Source organism: Lactuca virosa, chromosome 2 (assembly GCF_052849685.1).
Source record: "Lactuca virosa cultivar CGN04683 chromosome 2, Lactuca_virosa_CGN04683_v6, whole genome shotgun sequence".
In the NCBI taxonomy this organism is placed as follows: domain Eukaryota; kingdom Viridiplantae; phylum Streptophyta; class Magnoliopsida; order Asterales; family Asteraceae; genus Lactuca; species Lactuca virosa.
This window is the reverse complement of record NC_136427.1, coordinates 160,001,451-160,008,960: the sequence shown is the minus strand read 5'-3', so window position 1 is coordinate 160,008,960 and position 7,510 is coordinate 160,001,451. Positions and strand designations below refer to the sequence as shown.

Sequence of the window (7,510 nt, the reverse complement as noted above, 5' to 3'; positions counted from 1 at the left end):
AATCATCATTGTATACAATTTAGTTTTCAAAACATGTTTAATATCAGAGTTTTCCCAAAATCATAAATTAAAACACAAGGAGCTGCATGATATGCCTTTGCCTTCGCAAGATCATCTGAGGTACCTGAAACATAACCCAAAACTTTAAGCCGATGGCTTAGTGAATTTCCCCCAAAGTACTAACACAACACATAATCAATAATAATAACAATAAACAACATGCATACAGAGCCATCAGTATGACTAGAACGCCCCACCGGCCTACAGTCTATTTGGTACGCTCGCAAAACCTTCAGCATGACTGGTACGCCTCACCGGGCCTTCAGCCTATCTGGAATGTTCTCCAGACCTTCGGCCTGACTGGTATGCCCTACTGGCCTGCAGTCTATCTAGGACGCCCTGGGTCTCTTGTCCTTGAACACATAGCAAGACTACCTCAACCCAACATACCATTACATAGCAACACATACCATATCAAACCCTAGCTAGCATATACAGAGAGTCATACAGATCTAACAGATCACTAAGCATAGCATCATCCTATATACCGGGATACAGATCTAACAGATCACTACAACATACAAGCATGCGATAAACCAGGATAACAATCCAAAGGAGCCGGCCTTGGTGCCTTCGACCCAAAAGTACAGTGAGGAAAACTCACCTCGCAAACTGAACAGAACTGATGAGGTCCGACTCCGAATCTCAGCTCTCTAACCGATACCTATTTCCACCAAGTGACCAATTCCATCAAAATCCCAAAATACCCTCAAGGTCAAACTTGGTCAAAGTCAAAATCAAATTCAACTGGTCAACCCACTAGGTCAACCCAGCCGAGTCAACACAAATGAGTCAACTCAACAAGGCTGACCCATGCGAGTACGCGGGGCGTACTCCCATGTACGCGAGGCGTACCCTCGCAGCCTCCAAACTCCATTTAGTGCTGCATGGCTTAAGCACTTAAGCCCAAATTTCATATCCATGACCAAAACACACCCAGAGTCATAAAGTTTCCAACTTTATGACTTTACACGCCTAATAAGAGCTTAACACAAGGTCTTAATCCATTAAGACCTCATACAAGATGAATGGAGCAAAACTAACCAACATGACTTCATTTTTAAGGGTAAGGACCCTTCCTAGGGTCTGAAAGGACAACTCAAAATGAGAGAACAAACTTTGCACAAGATAGAACCTTTGGGACAAGATAAATAACATAAAACACCCAAAAATTGGATCTAACAACCAAGACATCAAGGTATAGACTTTATACCTTCTGGAGCTTCTCAAGAAGGCAAAGATCCCAAATCCACAAGCTTGCTTCCACTTCAAGGCTCCTTAATGCAACTTCTTCCTCCTTCAACACACCAACAACACACTCTTGAGCTCAAAACACACACTAAGAGGGCCATGGTTTGCAAAAACGTCTGAAAGGATGTGGAGGCTGAACAAGTGAGGATAAATGATACATAATGTTTCTTAAATACCACCCAAAACCTAAAAATTAGGGTTTCCTCTTGACGCTAGTACGCCCCGTGTACATAAGTGTACGCTTAACGTAAACACATGTACGCATGGCGTATTCCTCCTGACATAATTACGAAATTGCCACTATGGCTCAAAGCATAACTTCTTGGACTTAGGGACGAAAATGACATGAGATAGAATTATAGGGATGAACTTAGAAGTACCTGAACATCGGGATGTTACAGAAGTCCAGATCTAGTTCGTCTCCAGATCTGATGGAATACAAGAAAACTTCTTTGATTTGTTTCGCCGGAACAATAGATCTGACGGAAATCACCACCAACAGATCTGACATCCAAATCTGATGCTACCACCGTTGTTGTGATTCCACCTCTACCACAATCGACGTCGCACTACTGTTGTTGCTGCCTACCATTGGTGCTCATGGATCTAAAGCAAGGGAAGAAGCAAGGGAACAATCTCAAATCTAGACATAAGATGCATTGAAGGTTTTTGATGAAATGCCTCACTGAAAACAAGGTATGTTTTTAAACTTTGAATAATATGAATAAGTTTCTGAACTAGTTTATTAAGCTCTGAATGAATGTCTAGACTAGTTTTTAAGTTTTGATAAGTGTCTTTTTTATAAGTACTAAGTTATTAATGCATAGATTTTATACACATTTAACTGTTTCAATTAGAAAAAGTTTTAAGCTGCGAATGCATGATTTTTTTTTATAAGTATTAAGTTGTGAATGCATGATTTTTTATAAGTATTAAGTTGTGAATGCATGATTTTTTTATAAGTTTTAGTTGTGATTAAATGATTTTTTTATTAGTTTTAAGCAGTATATGTATGAACTTTTATAAGTTTTAATGTGAATTTAAACGTGTTTTTATTATATTAGTGTTTTCTCAAGTAATATGAATTTAGCTTTTTTAAGTTGTGAATTGTGATGAAAGTGTGAACTGGTATCTAATACAACCTTCACGGCTCCAAACATCATCGATGTAATTTTTAACATGTAAATATATTTTATTAAACTGTGAATTTGTGTATTAAATTGTGAATTAAATATATTAAGCTGTGAATTAAGTATATTAGGTTGTTATTTTTTTTATGGATTTTATGTTTGCTTCTAAAATATGAGATGAAAGAAGCATTATGCATAGATTTTACTTTCTCTAATTTTGAATAAAATATGTAAAATTTATATTGTGAATATTATGTAAATTAAATTTTGAAAGAATCACTAGCCCAGTAGCTCACATATATGAAGGTATAAATGTAAGCTTTAAGTAAAGAATATGAATGAGAATGTATAGTTTTTATGTATTAAATTATGAATTTAATATATTAAACTGTTAATTTTATGTATTAAATTGTGAAATGACTGTATTAAGCTGTGAATTGATTGTATTAAGTTGTGACTTTTTATGAATTTTATGATCAAATATGAATATTTGTATTAATTTTCTTGTGAGAATTTTTTGTGGAGTAATATGTAAAAATATATAAGTTTTTATAATTGTTGCATTAAACTTTAAATTAGTGAATTAATATGTTTATTAAACTGTGAATATAGTATTTAATTAAGCTAACAATGCATGATTTTATATACATATTTGGTTTGAAATGAATGATGGTTGTGACGTTAACATAGATCGTTGGTGTTGACGTGTGGTAGTTGGTGGTGTTGCTAGAGTTTCGGTTTGTTTGACTCCTTTAAATTAGTGAATTATTGATATTATAATTGTATTAAATTGTAAATTTTGTAAACTAAACTATAAATGAACTGTATTATATTTTTTTATTTTAAATAATTTTTGTATTAAAATATGAATCGATATGAATGAAAATATTATATTATAAAAATTACAATTTTATCATTTTCGTATCAAAAAGACAAAAAAAAATCAAGATTTTAACATTTTTAATAAATACTGTGTACATATTACTTATAAAATAGGTTTCTTATAGTTGTTAATCTTTTGTGGGTCTCATTTGAATAATATATATATATATATATATATATATATATATATATATATATATATATATATATATATATATATATATATATATAAAAGTTCAATAGAGAACCATAATTATTGGTTCTTCAAGGAAGCAAATCTTTTTTTCAATTTCTAAAGCTTATTCTTTATCGAAAAAAAAATCTAAAAATATCTAAATTCATATATTAGCATTGTAAATGTGAAAAATATTTTTCGGATTCAGCATGTGAATCCGGATTCACATTGTGTATTTTCAAAGAGTCACATTGTGAATTTGACGTAAAAAAAAAAAATTTGAATTTGATATTATTGGAAAAATGATAAAAAGTTATGAATTTCTATATTTTTAGTTTTTTTTTTTTTTTTTTTGATAAAAAATAAGTTCTAAAAGTTGAAAAAAAGATTGGTTACTTGGTTAATTATGGTTCTCTATTGAACTCACCATATATATATATATATATATATATATATATATATATATATATATATATATATATATATATATATATATATATATATATATATATATATATATATAAAGGATTTTAGCAAGGAAGATATATTCCTCTTTATATTTGTTCAAGAGATAGAAGGTTTGTATCCTTAGTCTTAGTATGAGAGATGGACGAAATTTGTCATTTAAGCTTTTACAAATGATAAAATCCGTCGTTTCGGAAAAAAAAAATAACCTTTTACATAAATTATTAATAAAAATATACGTTCATTAAAAGTGTATGTTTTCTGGAATAAAATTGAATCTTATACAGCCGACATTGAGGAGTAAATTTATCCAGCTACACACTTCCAAGACACATTTCCCATACTGTTTACTACAAAACACATGCCTTGTAGACTTTGATTTTGACAGATGTCTGTGCTGAGCCTTTCAAATGCCCTTTGAAAAGGTCAAAACTTCTCTCTCTCTGTGACCAAAATAATTTTTACGTTAATGGAGTTTTGACTTTTTTTTTTTTTGTTAACTCCACCCCATCCACCCCAATTCAAAATCGTTCAATGCTATTTAACATTAATTACAACCACTTCAACAAAAGATCTCTAGCTTCGTTCATCCATTTATTCAAGATTTACAAATGAACCCTAAGTATCAATCTTGATATTGCTTTTAACTATTTTGTTGAAGTATCTGCTATGGGTGATTCTCAAAAGGAGATAGAAGTTCCTTCCTTTTTTGTATGTCCGATTTCTCTAGATATCATGAAAGACCCTGTAACTCTCTCCACAGGAATAACATACGATCGTGAAGCCATAGAGAAATGGTTGTATACTCGAAAGAACAGCACGTGTCCCATCACCAAACAAGTTCTCACCGATTTAGAGCTCACCCCAAACCACACCCTTCGTCGATTGATCCAATCTTGGTGCACAATTAATGGGCCATATGGTATCGAAAGATTCCCCACTCCACGGATCCCAATCTCCAAATCACAAATCTTGAAGCTTCTACAAGATTCTAAGTCTCCTAATATGCAGATGAAGTGTTTGAAGAGGCTAAAGACGATTGTTTTGGAAAGTGATATGAATAAACGGTCAACGGAAGCAGTTGGAGCAGCTGAATACCTATCGTACATCATATGTAACCCTAGTTCTTATCTGTCGTCACCATCACCGGCGATTGAAGTTTCTCAGATCGACGGATTTGATAATTTGCCGACAGATGTTGACGAAACGGTGAGCATCCTTTACCACCTTCATTTGTCAAAAACGGGCCTTAAATCCTTGTTTGGAAGGACCGATGAGTTTGTTGATGCATTGACTAGGGTGATGGAACGCGCCACCAGTTCTGAGTCTCGCACCTATGCCGTCTTACTGCTGAAGTCGATGTTCGAGGTGGCTGAACCCATTCAAATGATATCCATAAAGCCTCATCTCTTGAAGGTGCTTACACAAATATTGGCCAATCAAATCTCACAAAAGGCAACAAAAGCTGCACTGAAATTACTCATCGGCGTTTGTCCATGGGGTCGGAATAGGATAAAAGCGGTGGAGGCAGGAGTAGTTTCTGTATTAATCGATACCCTCCTCGATTGTACTGATCAAAAGAGGGTCCCGGAGATGGTGTTGACACTGTTAGACCATCTTTGCCAGTGTGCTGATGGCCGGGCTGAGCTCTTGAAACATGGTGCAGGTTTAGCGGTGGTTTCCAAGAAAATCTTTCGTGTTTCACAGGTGGCAAGTTCAAGGGCTGTGAGGATACTGCATGCAGTGGCAAAGTTCTCTGGAAATACGAGTGTAGTACACGAGATGTTGCAGTTGGGGGTGGTGGGGAAACTATGTTTCGTGTTACAAGTAGAGTGTGGGAGCAAGACCAGCGAGAAAGCTAGCGAGATTCTGAAGATGCATGCTAGGGCTTGGAAGAATTCCTCATGTATACTCTATGAGTTGGTTTCTTCCTATCCTTCTTAGTACATCGATGCATCAAGATTTTTCTAATGTACAAGAGTTTTATAAGTGAAACTCTTTAATTTGTATGCGACGTCAGTTATGTATATTTGCGGAAACAACTGTTTTTTCATCATATGCATCCTGGAAAAGAAAAAATAATAAGTTTGTTGTTAGTTGTTCTTGTACAAGTACATGTTTTTGTGATGTTTTAAAAATTGGCACCTAAATTGGTTGTGAAATGATGACACTACAAGAAATAGCCATTAGCGGCGACAAACAACTTTCGCGTTATTTGTCCCCGTTAAAGGTGTGTGTAACTGTCGCCCCTAAAGGCTCTTTAACATCGACCCGTGTCAAACGTTGAGATGAAATCAGCCATTGATTTAGTGCCTAATTCAACGACTAGAAATTCACATCGTACGCAACCTTTGGCGGCGACACTTTTACCGGCGACAGTGTCACCGCTAATACTCGAAAAAAAATACCGCCAAAGATTCCCTGCAAAGGTGTCGCCGCTATTATTCCGTTCGTCGTCGCTAAAGGGTATCGTCGCCGCAGTAGTACACAAGTCATTTAATAGTGCGAGTGATTTTTATTTTTTAATGCTGTCTTCTCTAAAAACCGCTTTATTAAATATCTACAACATAAAAAAAAATAAGAGAACCGTACCATAAAATAACTTTATTAGTGTGGTTTCCCAAAATCGCACCATTAAAGCATTTTTTGATGTGGTTTCTCAAAACCGCACCAAAAAATAATGTGGAAACCGCACCAAAAAAACAATTACAACCGCCTCAAAAAATAGTTTTGTTAGTGCGGCTTTCCAAAATCGCACTATTAAATAATTTTCTGATGCGGTTTCCCAAAACCACACCAAAAAATAACGTGGAAACTGCACCAAAAAACAATTACAATCGACTCAAAAAATAATTTGCATTAAAAAACATTGAACCGCACAAAAAACAATTCACATTAAAAAACACTGAACTGTACCATTAATCTTTCCTGTAAAATTTTCATTCAAAATTTTCATTTTTTGCGAGATCCCTTCAAATTTCGTTCGGATTTCCATGGTCAAGCAAGCTACAAGTTGGTTGATCCCTCAAAATTTTCATTTCCCTCATATATTTTCGTTTTCCACTTATATTTTCATTTCCCTCTAAAAAGATGTGTGCCCTGCGTGTGCTATTCCCCATTTTACAGACAACACAAGAAGCATATATCTTTTCTTCTTGCTTATTTTCTTTTTCTGATTAACGTAGGGTTGTTTAAGGTGTAATAAGTTGGTTGATCGGAAATATGTAGGAGATGGTGGTGATTGGATGGTTCTCGGCAAAGGCACGACATTTGTGGCCGGTGTTCACGGTGGTTAGTGGTGGAGATGACACGTACGCATATAAACTAATTTCAGTTCTTCTTCCTTTTTTTTTTCTTTTACTGATTTACGGTTGGTTTGTTTAAGGTGGAATCACTTTCGGCCACCAATGAAATCCTTCATTTAACGATGTTAGTGTTCCATGGCAAGATTATTAAGTATTGTAAAGACATTTGATTCTAAGAGTGTATAATATAATAAATTAAATAAAAACTAGTGCTATTTAATATCTAAAATAATTAATAATTA

General features: G+C 34.4%; 1 pseudogene; it reads left to right on the top strand.

Annotated features, from left to right (window-relative positions):
• Window positions 1–4,424: 4,424 nt before the first annotated feature.
• On the top strand, window positions 4,425–6,059 carry LOC145159666 (E3 ubiquitin-protein ligase PUB23 pseudogene; annotated as a pseudogene).
• The last annotated feature ends 1,451 nt before the right edge of the window (window positions 6,060–7,510 follow it).